Source organism: Tarenaya hassleriana, unplaced genomic scaffold, assembly GCF_000463585.1.
Source record: "Tarenaya hassleriana unplaced genomic scaffold, ASM46358v1 Cleome40, whole genome shotgun sequence".
NCBI lineage: Eukaryota > Viridiplantae > Streptophyta > Magnoliopsida > Brassicales > Cleomaceae > Tarenaya > Tarenaya hassleriana.
Window position 1 is genome coordinate 797,573 of NW_010966882.1, and position 13,439 is coordinate 811,011.

Here is a 13,439-nt window from a genome sequence, read left to right on the forward strand (position 1 = left end):
TAATATATATATATATATATATATATATATATATATATATATATATATATATATATAAGTATATAACGAGTGCATGAATACATGCATATTCTGAGACTTGAAGAGGAACTATTTTGAATACTTTCAATTCGGTCTCTCAAGGCTATCATAACTAGAGGTTTGAAACGTCTTTCAATACTTAATTTAATTCGTAGCGCTTGAATTTTATTAGAGATAGCACACCTGATCCATGTACGCATCAGAATTTAAAAAGTACATGGGAAATATATTTAATTTTGTTTTATTAAAAATCGGATGTATTTATGTCCTAATCAAATTTAATAGTGAAGCACAGATGTCGGGCATGCAGTGGGATGACGTTGACTCCAAAACGAGTGGGTGGACCCCACACAAAATCCTACATGGCTGTCGTAAGAATCCTCTTCTAGATTCTGTCATTGTATCATACATAACATATATATATATATAATGTGTTACATATATAATATTATGCAATAATGATAACAAGAAAGTCACGAATTTAAAATTGTTACAATTTGCAAGTGTATGGAAAAAGCAGATTATGTGAATATTCTTCGAAATTGTATGGCATCCTCGTCCTCATGATCATCATCATCATTAATTTTGATGAGATGTATGGCTGTATATGTATTTTTATGTTAGTCTCAACGGAAGCATACAAGAAACAAATTAAATGAAATTAATATCTATGGAGGACTATTGACAAAATGGATTATTCAGAAATTGCAAACTAAACTAACGAAGCTTAATTCACGGTTAATAAACGAGATTTTTTTATTTTGGTTTAATGTGATTGTATTGATCTAAAAGAAAACTTATATCAGTTTGTTTACAAAAAGAGGCATATACAAAGACAGTGGATTTCCATTAACAAGTGGGCAAAACAATTATCATAAAGTCTAACGTCGGCCTTCTGTTATAAAATACCAATCCTCAAGAAAACTCTTAGTTGACGGACTACTTCTTAGCTGCTGAGACAACAATAACGTTCGCATCCTACGATCCAACTTGGCGTGCATAACCTGCATCGGCTTTGACTTCTGCCTGAATATCCTGGAATTTCGCTCATTCCAGATCATATCAACAACTTGATGGAGAAGGAGTTTAGATATGAGCAACCTGTTTCTGCTCAAATCTTGTTGCGAGTTCTGCCACTGGTGACATAAGACGAAGTCCGATGGTGGCTGCTGCCAGCAACAATCTGCAAAATAATCTCATAACGCTTTACTAAACGGACACGTGAAGAATAGGTGCCTATGAGTCTCCACTTCCTGGTTGCATAGGCAACAAGTTGGGTCCACCTGATAACCCCATCATAATAATCTGTCCTTAGTCGGTAGCCTTCGCAGAAGCACTTGCCAATGTAGCAGAGCTAGCCGAGGGGTCGTTTGCAGTATCCGTACATTCCTAAACCAGTCCACTAACGGTGACCTTGTTCTGATCAGCTCCCACGTTGCCGCAGTGGAGAAAACAGTCTTGTAAGTATCCACCTTCTGCTTCCATAGTGTGATGTCATGACCTTCAGATTCCGCTGGAGGAGTTGTGGCTGCCAACTTAATCTGAATCGTTTGGATCGCTTCAGTCCTTGCCCCCCGAAGTTGCCAGCTTCCATCTGTAACTGCTTCTGCCACCGATGCTTCACGTTTTATTCGAAGCAACCTCGGTCCTGCCTCACATGCAAGGCTAATGAATGACCCCAAATCTGTCCAACAATCATCCCAAAAGCTAGTAGATTTACCGTCTTTCACTTCTTTACGGAGGAATAGTCGTGCTTTTTCTCTGAGACCAAGGAGCTTCCGCAATATCCAGGAACATCTGCCATTAATTTTGCATGTCCAAAAACTGCAGGATTTAAAAATATTATGCTTTGCCCAAGCCACCCATAAAGACCCAGATTTAGTGAATAGGATCCAAATTAATTTCAGCCTAAAGACGGTATTATAATCCTCCAACTTTCTCAAACCGAGTCCACCTTCTTTTTTGGGAGAGCAGATGGTATCCCATGCTACACGACATGAGCCTATAGCATTTAGGTTACCTTTCCATAAGAATTTTGCACATAGCCCATCAACCTGCTTGAGGAAGAACTTCGGGAGAACAAAGATTGAGCTCCAAAAGTTGACAAGGCCATAAATCACCGTTGAGATTAGTTGGACCCTGTCGGCGTAGGAAAGAAATCGTGTACTCCATGCTTGGAGTTTTCCTTTTATCCTTTCTAGCAGTGGCTGAAAATCTATCCGAGTGAGCTTGGTGGGATTCAATGGAACCCCCAAGTACTTGACTGGTAGAGTTCCTCGGTTGATGCCTATCACCGTAGCTATTGAATTTGCCATCTGTTCACTTACACCGCCTAGGAATATTTCTGACTTGCTATGGTTTATTACAAGCCCCGAACCTCTGCCAAAATCCTGCAATATAAACATAATCTGCTGAAGAGTGGCTGTCGGCAGAGCTGAAGATCATAACATCATCAGCGAATGAGAGGTGTGCTATACTAGGCTAGGAACATCTCGGATGCAGCTTGAATCTGCCGTTAGTTGCTTGATAACACGCAATATATCATTGATTTTCATACGATTCATCCGACGTATTTACCTGACTTTATGTCATTTGAGATGTTTGTAGGTGTGTTTAGCTTCGGGTTTGTTTGGTTATTAATCTTTGCAGATACTACGTGGAAGCGCCAAAAGGATGCAAAACCTGAAGAATAGGAGATCAGAGAGTCAAAACGATCGTTTCACCCAAGCCGAAATGATCGTTTCTTACATTCAAATCCGTATTACTCAGAGATACAAAACGATCAGTTCGGGAGTTACAAAACGATCGTTTTGAGTCGTGAAATTCAGAAAATAGCTCAGAAACTTGAAACGATCGTTTCACTTAATATCAAAACGATCGTTTCGCTAGTCAGATTTTGGAAACATTCCGATTTTGCCCAAGGGAGATGGGGGAAAGGAGGCACACATGCTAGGTCAAGGGGCATTCCGAATTTTGAGCAGAAAGTGACCTAAGAGCAGAGAAAAGAGGGAGATTATCAGGAATCAAGAGATTAGAGTAGAAGACGGAGATCACGAAGCCGAGAAAGCGACTAAGAGTTTCTTCCTTATTCTATTTTACAATGTTTTGTTGTATTGATATGAACCCTGTCGTCTCAATGTGTAGCGAGTAGTCCCCTTGCTGCGGGTTAGGGATTTGCTATGTAGGGATCTATTGTTTTTAATTCCAGACTCTGTGGATTTATTTGTTCTATTCGGTTTATTGAGTTGAGATTAATGCTTTTGATCTTGTTGGCCACTTGATTAAATGAACTTAGGGTTTTAATTCGCATAGATATATGAGATTATAATATGGAAATAACTCAATAGATAGAACAGGTATTGCATCGAGAGATGGATATTTGCTTAGGAATTATGATAGCGTTTGTTCATGCATCCAGAATTTAGACTATTGAATCGAGAGATTAATAGGATAAAGTATGGATAGTGAGATTAGACTCGAGAGAGTTAATTTCTATTATGGAGCTTGAATTCCCCGAATTGGATTTATGAATTACAGAGATCTGCATCTTTAGAGAATATCCTTGCATGTAAAGCAATCCCGAAGCCTGCAGTGTTTGTCTTCCATAGTTTACAACTGATTTTAGTTATTTGCTTTGACACGTTCCATCACATTCTCATATTATTCTCATATTTTCTCTGGATCTAGACTTGAATTTGGAATTGAATTCTTTGCTTAACTTTTGTCCTTGTGTTCGACCCTAGCTATTACAATTGATCCGTACACTTGATGTATTTGTTGAGTCTAGGTTATTATAACTTGATCGAATTTATTCGCCTAGATTTCTGACATCAAGTTTTCGGCGTTGTTGCCGGGTACAATTTAAGCAACAGGATTAGATCCTGTCTAGTCTGGATCTTTTTGTTTTTCTTTTTCTTAAGTGATTTCTCACGTTTTCTTTGTCTGTCTGTTGATTTTAGTTTGTGTGCAGGGTTTACTAGTACATGACCAGGAGTTATGGGACATCAGACCTAGTACCTCTTGATCCTGAACTTGAAAGGACCATCACACGCCTCCGACGATAGCAAAGACATATGGAGAACAACCGAGATCTTGCTTTTCCTGATGGTGTTGAAGGCAATGCTGACTCAACCTTTGCCCAGTACAACACGCCAAAGCACACTGAGCTTTTGGCTGGTATTCGATTACCGACCATCGACATGTCTAGTTTCGAGCTGAACCCGTCTACTATTCAGATGTTGGGCAACAATGCTTTCCGGGTAGGCCGAACGAAGACTTGAACGCACATTTAACTCGCTTTAAGATGATGTGTCGTTCTATCAAGAGAGACAACAGGATGACAGAGGATACACTTCGCTTAATTGCTTTCCCTTGGACTCTCTTGGATGCTGCTTTGGAATGGTGTTATGATTTGATACCTAATTCCATCCACACTTGGGAATGGTTGAAAGTGCAGTTTATGTCAAAAAAATTCCCAGCTCATCGCACTCAAGCCGCTCTTTCTGGCATTCATTCATTCAAGTAGGATCATGGGGAAAGTCTTTATGACGCTTGGAAGATGTACAAGGGATATCAGAAGTCTTGCCCTCACCACAAGCTAGATAAGAACTACCTGATCAACACCTTCTTCCGAAGACTCAGGATGGATACCAAGACCTTGATCCGAGCATCTTGCGGTGGGAGTTTCCAGAACAAGTCATTCGCTGAGCTAGAAGAACATATTGAGATGATGACCCAAGAAGAAGACGCTCCGAGTGAGTACTCTAGAGATTTGCCAAGGAAAGGCAATGATCAGACCATACAGATGGTTCTCGAATAATTGGCTGTCCTCAATGCTAAGCTCGAAGATTCCAAGCGATCCTCTAGGATCGAACATTCGACGCCAACACAAGAGGAGCTCGGTATGTATCCACTGGATGAGAGAGTCGAGGGTGTGAACTATGTGGCCAACAACCGTACTCGAACGCGTAAAATACGGGGTGAAAAAATCATCCCAATCTCTCCTACAAGTCAAACAATGTTGAGAATCCCGCGTCGAACAACTTCAGAGTATCCGACAACTCGAACCTGATGATTCATCCCAGTTTTGCTTTTCAATCCAGGGGTCCTAATCAGACATCCAACTACAGAGCTCCGGATGGGGTCCTAATCAGACATCCAACTACAGAGCTCCGGGACAATCCTAAAACAATGCTGCATCTCCAGGTAATCTCGAATCTAATCCTGATATGTACGATCTCCTTATACAGTTTTTGCAGAGTCAAGAGAAGACGAATCAGGAATTTCGAGCTCAGTTCGCAAGCATCGAGGCCCACTTCAAGCACATAGACAACCAGATTGCTCATCTAGAATCAACATCTCAAAGACCATCCGGATCTCTTCCAAGTAAACCTGAGACTAACCCTCGTGAACATGTCAATGCGATTACTTTGAGAAGTGGTAAACAGGTATACGCTGAAGACCGACCAATGGTTGAGCAAGGCAAAAGCTCGAAGACTGCAGCTGTAGACATCACCGATGATGAACCGAAACTGACATATGTGCCTCCTCCTCCTAGGCCACCACCAGTACCATTTCCATCTCGCCTGAGGAAGCACAATGAAGACAGCCAATTCACGAAGTTCGTTGAGATGCTGAAGAAACTCGAGGTAACCATGCTATTCACTGAAGCTATTTTGCAGATTCCCTCATACACGAAATATCTGAAGGACATCCTGACCAAGAAGAGGGTCATTGAGAAAGAAACCGTTGCACTTACTGCCGAACATAGCGCTTTGATCCAACACGAGCTCCCGCTTAAGCGGTCCGATCCAGGTAGTTTCTCATTCCTTTGTAAATTGGGTAATATTTCCATCGATCTTGCACTTTGTGATCTAGGAGCCGGCGTCAGTCTTCTTCCATTATCGATCTTCAAGAAGCTGAATGTGGGTGAGCTAAAACCCACTAGAATGACTTTTCAACTTGCCGATCGTTCTGTTAAATACCATGTTGGGATACTTGAGGATCTGCCATTGAATGTCGGGAACTTCTATATCCCGGTTGACTTCGTGGTTCTCGACATGGAGAAGACTCTAAGGTACCTATCATTCTTGGTCGTCCATTCCTTAACACTGCAGATGTTGTTATCCATGTTAGAGCAGGTAGACTAACAATGAAGATTGGAGATGAGATGATGGAGTTCACTTTGGACAAAAAATCTCAAACAACCGTCATCAACAGAATCTGCTTGCTTCATCAACACACTGGACAATACTGCTCAGAATGTCAAACCGATCGTTTCAGATCATGGAACCGATCGGTTTGAGCATGATCTCAAAGCTGGAATTCTACAGAAAGTCAAACCGATCGGTTCACGACCTTCAACCGATCGTTTCGAAAACAGAGTTCAAAGCAAAAAGTTATAGAAACTCAAACCGATCGTGTCATATTGTGTAAACGATCGGTTCGAGCACCCGTTTCGAGCTTCGGAGTTACAGAACTTGGAACCGATCGGTTCTACATTCTCTAACCGATCGGTTCATACACCAACACGATATAACGCCTCATTTTCATCTCGCATGGGCGCTCATGACCTCTCTCACTCTGTTAAAGAGGTCACTAGCCTATCAAACCACCATTCTCATACACTTCATGATCCAGGTTGGCGAAAGATCGATAATCTTCGCCTGTTAGACCCGTATGATAGTTGAGAAGGTTCAGTCAAGTTAACGATCTTAAACAAGCACTTCCGAGAGGCAACCCGAGTTCTTAGATTGGTTTTTTCTTTCTTTTCTTTTTCTTTTTGCATCGAATATTGGTTTGTGTCTCTTATCACCAGGTTGAGTTCTAATGAGGAGCTATTGAGGAGGCAAGGAAGCTAGCTATGCGATAGACGTAGGCAGACTTAAGTGCGAGTGAACGAACATCGCGAGCTAAGTAATCTTTTCCCTTTTTGATCTGTTTCTCTTTTGACTCATCTTATTGGTTGCCTTTACTAGACGAGAATTAACACCGTGGACGGTGTTCTGTTCAAGTCTGGGGGAGGAGAGTTGATTGTCAGCATTCCCGCATCCATATACACTGATCATCTGCATTGTATAGTTGCATGGTTAAGAGCATTTGCATAAACCGTTTTGAGTTGATAGCTGAGATATGATGATGTATAGGACTCGATAGAATTAGTCCGCTTTGACGACCTGTATGAACCATCCTAGAGCTTTTGGTTTAGGTTTAGGGATGAATTGTCAGTCTCTATCTGAAATGGTAGCTCTCGTTCAAAATAGGCTTGAAAGGTACGTGGTGTATGTTTTAGCTGAACTTTTTAGAGATAGATATCTTCTGGACCAAGCGTATGAGTTTCCCTAAGAATCGTTCCCAGGACTCAGATCATTAGGCCGATGTTAGAAAAATAAATGATAAATGCCATAAGTAGCTATATCCCGACACTCTTCTGTCATTGTCTCGTCAATGAAAATCATTCGAGGACATGAGTGCGTAACGACTCGGGTCTAAGTTGTGGGTTGAGTATCCATGTAAAAGAAAAAGAAAAAAAATTGAAATAAAGAGAAAGGTACTCAGCAACTTCAACGTCCTAGAAGTCCGGGATATAAAGTCTTCAAAGAAGAAACAAGTGAGAAGAATCAACGATCTCACGTGATTATGAGTTTGAATGGAGACATTGGAAAAGGAAGAACAAAGGTCAGAATGTCTTTGGGAATATTGATAAATAGATTTGAGAAACATGCTTGGCAGAAAAAAGGAAATCTCTAGAGGTTGTAGGCGAAGGACTTAGACTCCATTAATATTAGAGTTGAAATGAATCGGGAGAGATCAAAATAGGGTCGGATTGATTTCATCCATGCTAGCATAGTGTGTGATTAGTGTTCTACTCTGTCGATTTCATTCTGATCTCAGCTGTCACTCGTTTTCCTCCATTTTAGATTTGTTTTTCATTGAAATTTGCTCAAGACGAGCAGAACGATAAGTCTAGGGGAGTTTGATAACACGCAATATATCATTGATTTTTATACGATTCATCCGACGTATTTACCCGACTTTATGTCATTTGAGATGTTTGTAGGCGTGTTTAGCTTCCGGTTTGTTTGGTTATTAATCTTTGCATATACTACATCGTGGAAGCGACAAAAGGACGCAAAACCCGAATAAGGAGATCAGAGAGTCAAAACGATCGTTTCACCCAAGCCGAAACGATCGTTTCTTACATTAAAATCCATATTACTCAGAGATACAAAACGATCTGTTCGGGAGTTGCAAAACGATCGTTTTGAGTCGCAAAATTCAGAAAATAGCTCAGAAACTTGAAACGATCGTTTCACTTAATATCAAAATGATCGTTTCGTTAGTCAGATTTTGGAAACATTCCGATTTCGCCCAAGGGAGAGGGGGGAAAAGAGGCACACATGCTAGGTCAAGGGGCATTCCGAATTTTGAGCAGAAAGTGACCTAAGAGCAGAGAAAAGAGGGAAATTATCAGGAAGCAAGAGATTGGAGTAGAAGACGGAGATCACGAAGCCGAGAAAGCGACTAAGAGCCCTTAGTACTCTCAAGAGGAACTCCCAGGATAATGTATCGAATGCCGTCCGGATATCTATCTTGACCATAGCACTCGCTGCAGTTTTCTTATAGTTGTATTCTCGGATTATATCAATGGCCAACAGAATATTCTCCATCATTAAACGCCCCTTTATGAAAGCAGTCTGGTTGGGAGAAATGATCGCTTGAAGGATAGGCTTTAGGCGGTTTGCTAGCAACGTCGAGATGATCTTGTAGGTTGTGTTGCAGCAACTAATCGGTCGAAAATTTGTTAGCCTCGATGCTTCTGACCTCTTTGGCACCAGCGAGATGATTGTGGCATTAGTTTGGCCTAGCAACTGACCAGTTTCAAAGAAGTGCAACACTGATCGGGTTAAGTCCGCTCCCGTAATAGACCAAGTTTCTTGGAAGAATTCTTTGGGGAAACCATCAGGGCCCGGTGCATTATTCCTCGGCATAGACGTCAAAACCTGTTTGATTTCAACAGGGGAAGGAATACGGTTTAGTGACTCAACCAAATCAGGTGGGCAAGTGTACCTCAAAATGCCCTGCAACCTTGCTATTGACGGTGGACTAACTGATTCATCAGGATTGCCAATCAAATTGATGTAATAGTCAACCGCATGCCTCTTGATGTCCTCCATTTTTGTGAAACGCTGACCAACTTCATTTCTAGGAAGTAATTAATATGGTTGCGCGCATTCCTCGCATTAACTACTCTATGGAAATAAGAGGTATTCTTATCTCCTAGTTGTAGCCATTGCAGCCTTGATTTTTGGCAGAAAAACCTCTCCTCGGCTACAACTAATAAAATCCATTCCTTCCTCAGATTTTTTTCCTCCGCGATTTTTCCTGATCTGGCGAAGCTAGCAACTCGGCCTGGATTAACTTAAGCCTGGCCCCCGTTGAATTGACCTACTGGGAAAGGTTGCTAAAACGGTTCTTGTTTAATTGTCGGAGAGGATCCTTGATTGCTTTCATGGCCTTGCATAGCTTGAACTGATCTTTCCCCCGCCACACAGGTGTATTCCAACTTTCATTTACAACTTGCATGAAATCCGGAACTAACATGAGGTGGTGTTGGAACTTGTATGGACGTTGTACCTTCACCGGAAAGTCCAGGAATCTGATTATACACGGGGCATGGTCCAAGGGCCCGACGGGAGAAACTCACCATATGATGCGGGAAGCTGATCCATCCAAATGTCGTTACACATAGCTCTGTCAAGTTTCACTGAGAGAGGGGATGTTGGTTGGTCATTACACTAGGAGAATTGAACCCCGCTACTGGGGAGATCCGCTAATCCAATAGATCCAATGCATTCAACTAGCTCCTGTTGTCCTTGGCCTTGTGAGAGCGGAATGATATTGTCTGACCGGTCAAAATTATGTAAAGGCTGATTAAAATCGTCTATGATCAGCCAAGGAGCTGCAACCAAAGAGGGGTAAGCTGATAAATCGTGGAGTTCCCGCCAAAGGTCTTGCCTAACTGATGACTGGTTGCATGCATATACAAAGGTTGCCGAGATCGATATGGAGCTATCCGGAGTGCAAATGATGCAAGTTATTGCTTGCTTTGACATTCTGTAGACAGTGACCAAAAGGGAAGGGTCCCATACTAGCCATATTCTGCCATGCTGGTCTGCATTATAGTTACAGACTGATCGCCGGGTTGGTGGAATTGCAGCCTGAATTCTTGTCGAGTTTCCTTCGAGGATGTGTGATTCTAGGAGACCTCCTACCAAAAGCTTGTGTTCTAGTATCCACTTGCAAATCAAAAATTGTTTATTCTGGCTGTTGAGCCCCCGTCTGTTCCACGCAAAAATCATGTGAATCCGATTGCTTTTTTAGTTGCCTCTCGTAGTCTTGCGACCACAGCCCTTGCCCTTCTGCTTTGAGCCACTGACCACAGAGCTCATTCTGCGCTGACTACTGAGACCTGCGGGAGCACATGAACTGTCAGGCGGTTTGCCTTGTCCTGGAGATGACATGTCACTGGCTTTCGGGTGACCAATACATTTAGCCTTATCATAGACCTTGACCTGCTTCGGAGGAGCAACTGGCTCTGCCTCTGCCTCTGCCTCCACAACTGTCTGATCCAGATGTTTCGAACCTTGCTGCTCCGTGGACTGTTCTACACTACCTGGACTGTGAGGTGTTGGGAGTTCCTCTGTGGCTTGTTGAGAAGGCAGGATGGAGTTTGTAACTGGTTGCTCTATGGGTTCGGCTGAAGTAGCAGCATGACACTTCTGCTCAGTTTTCTTATGACCACGAATTTGGGGGTTGAAAGGGCAATGATTCCCGTTGTGACCCACTTCCTTACAGATGTTGCAGGTGGGGGGCAACCAATCATAAGTGATACACGCTCAGAGATAAGGAACGAACGATCACCGGCCGGGGCTCATGAACTCGTTCAAACCGAAACGAATGAGGCGAATGGATAAGGGGCGTTTTGAGTTAATCACCGATCCGGAAAAGATTCTCGAACTCAACTCAAAACAGTGGGTGGATGAATTCGAAGGGTGGAGGGTGTTTTCCAGACGAACCGAGAAACCGAGTTCGGACTAACCGAGAGGGGGTTCGGACGAACCGAGAAGCTTGGACAAACCAAGATGATGCTCAACACACGTAGTGGAGGAAAAGAGAAAGCTCTTTTGATTCAATAAGGTTCCAAAAGTTGCTTACAAAGGGTCCTTAGCATCCTTAAATAGAAAAACAACAACTAGATAATTGAAAGCAAGTCTACATGCAACACTCTAGCATTTAATAGGGTAGGTGGTTGTTTCTAGTTGTTGGAGAAGGTTGCTTGCTGCAGAAGAAGCTTCCTTTTGAGGCTAGCTTGACCTAGAAGGTGTCTCAACTTCGCACACGAGCATATAACGAGTAGTGGCAGATTTGACCGAGGACGAGCACACACGTTCGAACGTGAGTTCGGACACGACACGGGATACGAAGGTATTGAGTTATTGTCGAAGTGTCCGTGTCTTGGATCGAGTGATCGGAGGATCCATGCGAACGGGACGTGTGGTCTTAATCCTTGGATCTTCAAGTTCTGCTCCATTCCCGCTCCGAGCTCCGGTTCCCTCCTTGCTCCGGTTCTGCTCCTAGCTCCGCTTCTAGCTCCGTTCCTGTTCCAAGCTCCGGGATGTCCTCATCAGTAAGCCACCTCAACAACATGCTCTTTGCCGCCGGGAAGTTGGACAGCTAGACGAATTGGAAGAGGCTGTGAAGCTGTACTTCTGTATAGACTCTAGCTATACTAAGATTTTCCTTGTTGATGGTTGATCACGCAAATCTAGGTGTATAAATAAGCTCAAGTAATAAAAAACTTAGATACAACGAATACTGCAAGGATACGGATCAACTGTAGTACCAGTGTCGAACACAGGGAATAGTTAACTCTAGAAATAAGACTCAACCAAGAATTAGATCAGAAAATATAGAATGAAGTATGTGAATATCGAAAATAAAACAATGAACTAACTAAAGAAAATCAGATAACTAAACCACCTAGCTTCGGGATAACCTTAATGCGCAGGGATTGTTTCTAAGGATGGAGAATCTACGAATATCGAACTCTAACCGGGAATCTCAAGTTCTAATATCAGATTTGGCTCTCTCAAGTCCTAAATCCACTATCCAATAATTTAACCTATCGATCTCTCAACCTAATAGATTAAAATATCAAACGCATTAACGATCACTATCACAGTTCCTAAACCGATTAACCTATCTCTCAATAGTCTTAATCAATTCATTCAATGAATTCTTTCCGAATCTAATCTCAACTCTCGTTGTAAATCAGAATCTAAAATCAATCAATCAACTGGCCAAGAAGATCAAAAACAATAAACTCAATTCAATTAAACCGCCGAGTATCGATAACGTAGTCTCGGAAAATAAAAACCAAACAAATCCCTACAAGATTAAAGCCCTAGCTACAGTGAAACGACTACTCACTACCCATAACAACAAACGAGTTCAAATCAATAAGAAGAAACATAGAAACATATAGAGAAGAAACTCGCAGCGATCTCTCGACGACGATTCTTCAATCTCTGCTCCCGGGAAACTCCGTCTTGATTCTCTCTTGAGTTCTCTGGCTTCTGCTGTGATCTCTCGATGAGTTATGAAGCCCAAGACGTCCTCTATTTATTTCTTTGTCGGCTAGGCTTCTTTCCATTATAAAAACGGAAGTTCGGATGCAAAATAGGAAGTTTTCTCTAAACGTAACACGGCCGTGTTGGGGTAGAACACGGTCCATGTCAATTGTCTGATCAAAACTATGCGCTTCTGCACGGACTGGACACGGACGAGTTGCGTCTCGACACGGCCGTGTTTGACTCGACACGGTCCGTGTCAATTGTCTGTAAGAATGTCTTCGTTTCCTCGCTTTTGCACGACCGTGTTTAAACTCGACACGACCGTATTCAAGTGCAACTCGAGCTGGAAATGCCTTAATCGTTCTGCTCCGGTCCAGTATGCTCCGAAGTCCTCGATTATGCTTCTCTGACGTCCATAGTGCGTCCATTACCTGTTTAATCACCAGAGAATGCTGAAGAAGCAAAACCCACTAAAATGATCCTAGATGTCTAATAATGCACACAACCAATGCGAAAGTGCTACACAATGGGCTTTGAAATAGATGAGAAAATCGTGTTATCAAACTCCCCCAGACTTATACTTTTGCTCGTCTCGAGCAAATATACGACGGAAAAACGCATGAGGGGGAGACAAGTAGGTGATCAATCAGAAATCTCCATGAGTTTCAAAAGTGAAATTTCTCTCCTGTATCGACTAACCTTGAATGAAATCAAGCTTATCCTATTCAGATCTCTATTCCAACAAAATGATCATAGAGCTACACG